Source organism: Lagopus muta, chromosome 2, assembly GCF_023343835.1.
Source record: "Lagopus muta isolate bLagMut1 chromosome 2, bLagMut1 primary, whole genome shotgun sequence".
In the NCBI taxonomy this organism is placed as follows: domain Eukaryota; kingdom Metazoa; phylum Chordata; class Aves; order Galliformes; family Phasianidae; genus Lagopus; species Lagopus muta.
Window position 1 is genome coordinate 90,993,959 of NC_064434.1, and position 10,330 is coordinate 91,004,288.

A 10,330-nucleotide genomic window follows, 5' to 3' on the forward strand; every position below is an offset into this window, starting at 1 on the left:
TGTGTACTGCAACTCATTTCCCATGATTTATTTTAATTACTGATTGGAGATGATTGCTGTAAGTACATGATAACCAGGCTCACTTATAATTTGAAAAATCCATCTCTCATCCTGGCTCACAAAGACTTAAAATATCATTCTTTTGTTTTGAGTGTTTAGACACTAGAAAAAGTTGAAACCGATGTTCCTGCCTCTCTCTGTCTTTTTTTCTTGCTGTCTTTCTCCTTTGATATCTTATTGAACAGGAAAAGGGAGGAGTAAAAAAAAATGCAGGGCTTGAAGGGAAGTCTTGAAGTCATGAGGTATACAAATCCTGTTTCCATATACTTTTCCTGCTTCCATTCCCCCTGGGTCCCTGTAGGCAAAGATAAAAGTATCTTGGATGGCCAACAAAGTGTCTGTGCTTGATTTCACTGAAAGGGAGAAAGTGAAACAAAACAGGCTCCAGCGTGACTGCCACTTAAATTAGCTATAGAAAAGTGTGATGACAGTCTTAGTTAATTAATAAATCATTATTACAATTTCATACATTAACATTCTGACTACAGTGAAAGCTCTACATCTCTGAGAATTCAGTACAAGCCAAATGCTGCTTTGTTATAAGTCATTTACCAGATGATTTCCTTCTGTTAACAGTATTCTTCAGAAGAAAATTTAAAGCTTCAGAGGAATAAAAATATATATATTTCTAGTCCAGTCATAAAGAACAGAATTTGGGAAGATTTCCTGAATTTAGCTTCTCTGCTGCAAGATCAGAAGGCTCTTTTCATGTATCAACTGGATTGACTTCAGATCAGTTAAAGACAGCAGTGACTGTAGTCATTAATTTTTATGTTAAGCATTATGCCCATAACACTTGCCTTAAGGTAGGGAGATATGCATGAGACTCTTCATTTTCACCCAATTAAGGTGAAAAACCCTAATTGCTCCACTTATAGTAGCCTTCCTGTTGCAGAATTCTACGCTCAGTCATCCCATGAACTTCTCTCACACTCTCCAGTAAGATCCTAATGCATCTTTGCCTAACTTCAATTTGCTTGATTTGAGAAGGGTTTTGGGTTAACCTGTGCAACTCCACAATAGAATTTCACTGTTACTGATGTGTTTTGGTGATGTATAAATCAGAAAAAATGTATATATACAGGAAAAAGGTATGTGTTTTGGGTCATGTATCTTGAAATTAAGTATTCTAATGAATTTTGAGCTTCTTAATATTTAATTGAATAAATAAATGAAAATTACCAACCAACAAACAAACACAACCTGAAATCTCAGTTAATTGTTTTCTAAATAAAATAATCTGGAATTCTTCACAATTCCCCCTCACCAATATATTTTGCTGAAGTTGCTTAACAACAAGAATGTGAATGTGAAGGTGACCTTGAGTCCTCTGAAACTTGTCATTTTATTCCTTTTTTCTTTTGCATACCACTGTCTTTAAATAAGCTGCTGAAGGCTGTAAGGTATTTTCAAGTTTCTGAGTGAGCAAAATGCTACGACATCTTTAAAATGCTGTTGTAAGATGTGTTTTAGTGCCAGATAACAAACCGTGAGGAGAAGTTAATACTTGCTGGAAAAGTCAATTAGACTGTGCTGTATAGCGTGCTTTTCTGGCTAGACCACTCCTGATACCTGAGATAATTCAATTAAGTTTACCTTGAGTGTCTCCAAGGTCCACCAAACAAAAATGTGTGAGTAGCAGGCTCCTGGAATACCGATTGAAATTGGTATGCTGAAACTGGTCTGGAGTATCTTCTGAGGAAAAGTTGCTCAAGATTTCCAAAGTCTTTTGGTAAAGTTTCAAACTACAGGGCACCATATGTATCTAATATTATTTGCTGAAGTGCAAATATATCACTGTTGTGGCACTCAGCACTTCAATCACAGCTCCCATAATAATATGCCAGGAGGCAGTGGAGGCAAGAAGCCCTTTCAAGAACAAATTTCATCTCTAATCCTGACCCTCTGGCCTTTTCTCTTCATTTCTTCAGCTATTTCAATGAGTTGCAGCCTCAACAGAGAATGTGTGGATCACTGTTAGCTCAGTTCTCTCAGTTTTATAGTATCAGGCTAATAAATTTGCTACCCCTTAAAGAGTTTTCCAAGCAAATACTCCCCACAGTGACATAAGGGTCTTGAAGATTAGTGGCAAAATAAAAGGTATATTCTAATGGAAGAAAAAGAAATTGATCTGGAAATATTTTTGAAGAGGAGAGAAAAAAAGATATTTCCTATAGTCTCCTACTACGTGCAGAACAAATTGAATTGCGAAGTTGTCTCAGACTGAAACAAGACCTGCATCGTAAGGCTGCTGGAAATGCTGTCCTAACAAAAATAGGTGACTACCATTTTGTTTTGCCAGTGATACAATGCTGTCATATGAATTATATCTATACCATACCTCTGCTTTTTTTCTCACATGGTCCGTGACTATATAGACTCTGATGTTCCTCTGGGATAAAACAGAAAAACACAAAATTTATGCTTTTTTTCACCTAGAAAAAAAAACAAAAAAAAGACTTTTTTTTTTTTTTTTTCCCTCTATCAGGTCATTATTTGCTTCTGTTCTTAACCCTGTGCAAGGATACCCACGCTTTCCAGTTCTACATGTAAAAAAGACAATTTTCAGCTGTAAGGACTTCTTGCTTATGATGATGATTATGGTGTGGTGTGGGTAACTTAAACTGTAGAGCCCTCTTTATTCTCAGGTGGTATGTCTGCAGGCAGACTGTACGCCAGTGATTTCTTTACTGAGAAGAAAATTTCAGATCATCTGTCTCTAAGACAGTATACTGCAGATTGACACTCTTAAGTTTCTTTAAGATGTGAAACAAAATACATGGGCTTACAGAAGGATTAGGAAATTATACACCAGATGGAAAATTTTGTGGGAAAAGAAGAATTGTATGAGTGAAATAGCAGTACTGTAAAATAAATAACAGGAAATATGGCAATTTATGTGATAGAGAAAATTGTCACTTTTAGAATTGTCTGAAAGTCAACTTCATTTCACCCATTTGAATTCAGAAGTGAACTGAGACCTCGAATGTTTAAAAATATATGAAGGGTACTTCAATGAACTAAAACCCCCTACAGGAAGAGAAGAAAGCAATCTGTTCAAAAGGATTTTGAGGAAGTTGGTAATGCATGTAATCAGAATTTAACTAATTCCTGGGAAGTGATTTAGAATAAGTTAAATCTCATTAAGTTAATAAGTTAAATCTCATTATGTGAGATGAGCAGTTAGTGGGGCTCCTAATTTAGAAAACATCAGAATTCAGAAATGGTCTTTAAGCCTGTTTAAACTTAAGCGTATAGAATCATAGAATCACAGAATCATTTGAGTTGGAAAGGTCACTTAAAGATCATCTAGTCCAGCTCCCCTGCAGTGAACAGGGACACCTACAGCAGATCAGGGTGCTCAGAGTCCTATCAAAGCCTGACCTTGGATACCCCCAGGGATGGGCATCCACTTTCTCTCCAATGCCTTACCTCCTTGACCATAATAACCTTCTTCATTATATCCAATCTAAATCTCCACTCTTTTAGTTTGAAACCCTTTCCCCTTGTCCTATCAGAGCAGAATCCTGCTGAAGAAACTGTCACCTTCTTTCTTATAACCCCCATTTATAAGTTGAGAACCATTTGAATAAGAATTTCACTAATGGACCAATGGTATTTTCCATACGATGAGTAGCAGAGCTGCAAAAAGAGAAGGAATACGAAGTGCTGGAGCAGAGGAAGTGCAGCCATCTGCTCCCTGCTGCATTGGATGTGGAGCAAAGAAGCCACCTCACACTGAATGACTGTGCAAGGCTGGTAATTGTTACCCACCCTTAGACCATAAGAATGGATCTATGCAGCTAATGTCTATTTTAAGTGCAGAGGAATGCTGCGGTCATGCTGATACCACTCTGTAGACACTGCTGGCAAGTGATAGCATAACATTTAATGGCAATTACTGCATGTATAGAAATGATACTTGCCACTGGAAAGCAGTCACTGTAGGAATGTTGCTTCTGTTCTCACAGTTGCTCTAAGGTCTATTAGAAACTGCATTTTTCCCATTTTTATCCAACATTTGTGTAATTTTAGCTTCTATATTTTGGCAAATACTGCCCAGTATTTTTGGCTCACCCCTAAGTTATCTGAAGTAGAGCAGTATGAATTCAAGCAGAAGAAGGCAGAACTGTCTCAAAATAACAAGCACATTCTTTTTAATGCACTGCAAATTGTTCATACATTATTTTTGCATGAATCAGACGTTTATTTTCTAAGGAGAGACGGAGTGGGGGAGGAGGGAAAAGTCTTTTGCTTAAATCCTCTCACAGTTTGATGCTGAATATCAACTTCTAGTGACAAGACAGCATACACAAGGCTTCTTGGTTATTGTGCTGCTGGAGATTAGCTGTTTTGAGTCATGAGGGTGTGTTACCTCACCCCAATTACAGAGCTCCAGTGGAAATGCTAAAAACAGGCAGCGTGAAGGAAGAAAGGAACTTTTCTAGCGTTCACTAGACATTCACATGAGCTGCATGGGCAGGATGATATCACTCAGTTGCCAAGAACAGAAAGCCGGTAGTAGAAAATGAACAATTATGAAATGAAAGGAGTCCTACAAATGCTAGAAGAGACAGACTAGCTTCCTTTTGTGCTCTGACCTTTCTTTGTATTGTACTTTCAACCGTAGTGCCTTACAGACAAGATGGCACCAACTAAACCTAAAAAATGACTAACTGCCAAGATAATTCAAGGAATAATGAGGTTACAGCAGCAGCAAAGATGCAAAGAAAACTAATGTACTATCTCTTCATGGAGCTCAACACAAAGGAATAAAATGCTTAATCTTTAAAATGAATGGGTCTAAAATTTGTGATCACAGCTCTGCTTATCAGGCCGTGCTGATGGATCGGATTATGCGGCAGTCACATGAAGGAGCCTTTGCTAATGTTTTAATTCTTTTCTGCTATGCAGTATATCACTTTTGTACTTTGAGGAAACTTGTTTGCTGAGAAGTACTTGAAATAACATTTTAAAATAGAAGGAATGTCAGCAATAAGTTCAGCTTTCTAATAAGACAAATCCCGGGACTCGCTTGTGACTTGGACTGCAGGAGGAGAAAAATTAGAAAATCTTCTTGTAGTGCTGTGCATGTTAAACAGGCCTTGGACCTGGGCTGCTCCTCAGAACAGATGTGTGAAGAGGTCAGGGAGTGGGTGCGGACTTGGCTTCTGCACTGCTTTGGCCATTGCCACTGATCCTAGAAAGGTCAAGACCTACCCATGTATGCTAGTTTTAAAGGACCACATCTATGGAGCAGGAAAAAATCTGCACATACCAGTTGCATCTTGAAGAAATGTCCCTTTTGTATGCATCCCTAGGGACCACAGTTCTCATATGCTATTATGACTGTCTGGGTGTAGCACTAATGGATTTGCTCTGTCCCAGGCTGAATACCAATGCAGGTTAATTCCCATCAGTATCACACTGTTTCTTACTCTCAGTTTTACCTGCAGTCTCATAATACTGGCTTTCTTTCTAGGTAATAGAATAATGACATTGCATGAAAGCCTTTGCTTCCAAGAACTGAAGGACAGTACTGTACACTAGGACATACAGAGCTCTATGCCATTGAATAAGGAAGTGGATTATAAGCATGAAATATCTTACTAGAAGACAAATAGGATTACCTCTTGGAGCATAAGTACCCCTGAAACAAGCCTCAGTTTCCCTTATCTTCTCTTGGAGCTCTTCTACACTTGCTTGCCCAGATGCTGAAGCAGACAGAAGTCCATCAAATGACTTCTTGTCTTAAGCTCTGTTTAATGAATATTATTCATCTTTGAGCTGGGCATGTTTGGGAGACAAGACAAGGGAGGTTGTCTGAAAAAGAAACCCAAAAATATGGCATAAAATGCAAGGAAACCAAACATATAATTTCCATGCTGGTCTCATGGTTTTTTTGGACAAACTCTTCATTTTCAAATTTTAAAGTTGACAGCATATATTCTTTCGCTGTGTACCCAGGTATTTTCTCCCATTTTTTTCCCCTGGGTGCTTGATACAAGAACAAATTCAATGCACTGATTATAGTACCAGCTTTCAAATACAGAGCAGAAAAGAAAGAGGAGCTGGTGAAATTCCTCTCTTCAGCCTTTATTACCAAGTTAAGCAGCACTCTTCACAGTCCTTACATTTGTGCATCCTTTCTTTAGTGGAGCAGTTGAATCAGAAGTGGAAGAATGACAGTAGCCCATCAGGCATGTGCTGGACAGTGTGGCTACTGTTGGAGCAACACTGCCTTGATTCCCAGCCAATGGCTAGAAGAAGCAATAAAAACAGCCAAAAAAATTGGTCTATTTGCAGTGTATGTCAGCAGTTTATGAAAATCATACTTTCCCTGAATCATTTTATCCATTATATTACAGCTTTGACTCAGCAGTTCTGTAAGTCCAGTAGCCACACAAAATAATATTATTTAACAAGATACAGCCTGAATCACCTAATCCATAGACTCAGCCATGTCTGAGGAGATGACAGGTTTAAGTGATGAGTCTTCTTACACGTGTACACCATTCCCTGGGAATCCATTGCTTTGATTTAAAAGGTACATTGTTGTTGGCTTGATCCTTCCAACATGTGCTGAAGTTCTGTGACTTTTGCTGCAATGGATTGCTTAGCAATTTTTACTAATGCTTTGGAGGCAAATTGCTTTCCTATGTTTTATATTGCAAACACTTGTTTGGGTATGGTTCTGTGAGGAATTGTGTAATTTAGACTGCCAATTAAAATCATGGTAATGGAAGGCACACTGAATCTCATAGATGTGCAGTGCTATTGCAAGATTGGCCTCAGTAAAGAGTGTGGTTACTCTTGCAAAGCTCATACCACTGAATCTGGAGCAGTGCACCAGGCTGACAGAGCTCAGAGGAGCAGTAATTTGTTCTGTTGGTAACGAAGACAAAAGATATAGAGTTTTATTTATTTGGCTATGAGTAACTAGGTGGCTGTCACTTTCCTAGAAATAATGTGGAAGTTGTTTGTGTTTGAGCATTTGAGATGTTCATACAATGTGCTTTAAAAACTCAGGAATTTACTGTGTTCATAAGACATTTTCTTCCTTATTCACTACTTATTTAATATATTTTTACTGATAGAATGGCACATTTAACTACTGATTAAAATGCTATCTTTTGGTAATGTTTAAGCAAAGCTTTGAGCTCCATATCATGTTTGTGTGCACATCCCAGTGTTTGCAGTGGATACAAGCAGGCAAGAGTGTTTGCTTTTATACATGGGTAAACATCTAATTTTCTGCTTCACACTAAGCAATGCATAAGCTAGGCTGTACATTCAAAATTACTGAAGTGTGTATCTGAAAACCAAGGCCTTTGTGTACCCTGAAGGCCTTTATAATATTCCTTGTTCACTTCAATAAACATACTGCTTTACTACCCCTTGCACATTTGAAAGAGGCAGTTAAGTTCAGACTCAAAGGAAGTTGGGACCATTCTATGGTACGCTGCATATTGGATGTTTTTGTTTTTGTTTTTTTTCCCATGGCTACTATGTAACTAAGGATTCAGAGAGGAGAACACGCTGCATGAGTCTAGTTAAATCATCTGTAAATAACTATGCTGGCTTATCCCTTCTATGAGGTAGCATGTGAAGAGATCATGCACCAAAACAAGACTTTTATGTTCATGGGACTTAGATACCATTATAGGAAAGTCACTGACCTGCTATTTTGTACTTCTGTTTCAACCTTGTTGTGTATCTGTGACAAAAAGCCATTTTTTCTACTACCATCACCCCTTAAATACTGCAGCTCACATTACCATGAAACAAGACTTAATGCTACTTACAGATCCAGCAAAGAAAGCTAAGAGCTACCTGGGTAAGCAGTAAGATGGGCTGAAAGTAAACTAAAGCCATGGTATGAATGTCTTTTTGAAGAATCACTCTTCCTGCCTGGGAGCCAAAAGATAAAAAGAAAAACAAACAACTAGAACAATGGCTGGTAGTGACAGTAACTTGGTTATGACCTTCACAAAGGTAAGATGGATAAATTGATACTAGTTAACTTAAAGGAGTCAGAATTATATTTTATGCTTAATAAATAAATGGTTGCCAAGACATGAAACAAGAACCAGTAATGATGTGGGTGGTAATTCATGCTATAGATGAAGTATTCCGTTAGTTTTTACTAACTATAACTAATAAATACTTTTAGGAGAGAAGACGGGTTATAATATAGGTGAATAAATGCAGATAAATGATGTTGACTAATTGATGTCACAGTGACTCCTGTTCTGTATTGATCTATCATACCTTTATCTTCCAAGAAATTCAGAGTATGATCGAATGTTTTTTTCCTGAAACTATGTCATTCTGTTCTGAAGCATCTAAGTCTGTAGTCTCCATTTCTGTCTAGGTTTAACAGTTCTATTGAACAGAATTACTGAATTATCACAAGAAAAGTTGCCTGAAAGTTCTTTTTTACATTTCTTACAAGCCTTCCACCTCATTTTGCAGGTCCATTGAGCGTAGACATGTCACTTGGTTAAACCCAAAGCAAAGGAATGTTGTAGTTTTTATATATATTGAGAAATTTTGAGGGCTTTTTCTTCAAGAAAATGTTTGAATATATAAATGACTGGAAAAAATGTTTCCTTTAGCTTTGAGAACTGTAGCCAAAAAAAAAAAAAAAAAAAAAAATCAGTGAGTTTGGGGTTTTAGGTGAATCATTTTACACTCTTTTCCTGCCAATTCCAGAAGGAGTTTTGGTTCTGGTAGTAATGCTCCCTCTATATATTAAATATACACAGACTCTGCGCTGCCATCACATATCATGTGGTTTATTCAAATCTAAAACTGACAAGCAGTAGTACACACCTTTGTATTACATTCCATTTGATGGGCGCCAGTGAGCTGGACACTGTTGTGTCTGTGTCTGCTGTGGCTTTAGCTCCCACAGATAGAAGTAAACAATACCCGAGGCAAACTCTGCAGAGACTAAGCTTCCACCCAGTCTTCTTTAATGTTCAGCCAGTTGGACAGCTTGGGAGAACTTCAAGAATCCATACTATATGTGAAAGGGAATCCCGTATCCTTTTTTTAAATACTTCTTTTCCAGTCATCACAGTCTGGTCTTTGGGACACCGTCTCCCTTTACTTTTTTGTATTTGTGTGTCTCTAGGTTTCATCAATCATTGCCACTTATAGCGTATGTTTCCACATTGGAAGAATATGTGGTTAGAATTCAATATTCAGTACAAATGCATTTCAGCTAATTCATGGATACTTTGTAAGGGTAAGTTTAAGCTCCCTCTAATTATTACAGGAATGCAAGTCAAAGTGCCATCCCATATTTACTTCCAGCTCAGCTGCATTCCTGCAGTGGACAGCACAATCTGCCCATATGCACGAAGCTTACTAGAAGCCAGACATCTTCCAGGACAATGGTATGTTTGTCCTATGCAGGACTACAGTGTATGTGCAAGGCCTGTGATGTCCTGTCTCTGAACAATAGCCAGAACTAAGTGTCTATACTCTTTGCAGTCAAAGCCTTTTAGCTATATTATTAAAGTTTCATTAAAAAACAAACAAACAAACCCAAAACAAAACAAAAAAAGCCCCTCATATAATTACTGTTAGATATCTACAAAATATGGATTGCATACATGTGAGTAGATTGGCTTCTCTGTCCATAATGTAACTTAATATTTATGCTTGTAAAGCTGTGTGAGTGTAATCTTTGATCCATGGGTGGCATTCTGTATCCAAACTTGCAATACAAATACTATTTATATTTTCAGCCAAGTCATTTATGACTATCTGACTTCAAAGAAAAGCCAACACGATAATAGTTTAAAAAAGTAACACAACTTTTTTATTTCCCCCACAAATTGCATTCATGTTGCCAGGCTTTCTTTCAAATGGATTGTTTTGTGAGTTCTAAAACCTAACAGCTAATTTCTAACATATTCATAGTACAAAATAACATACACTTTATCTGGACTCTGCCAGGCAACTGAATAACTGGAATTCTTGCTAAAGATGTAGAGTAAAACTCTGCATGTAACATTTAATAAATGATTGGCTTATCCTATTAACTCTTTCTTAGTTCTTTGTTTATAGTTGTGAAGTTACTCATGTACCTTCCCCTAAGTGGTAAGTATTTTTTCTCATTATGATTGATTTCCTCAAATTGTTTTGCACATTACCAGATGATTTTAGGTATTAAGGAGTCTGTTTAAATTCACGAAGAGACTGACAGCTGCCTGCATCATGTAAAAGTAAATAGCATTTTTCAGGGAATGAGGTGGCC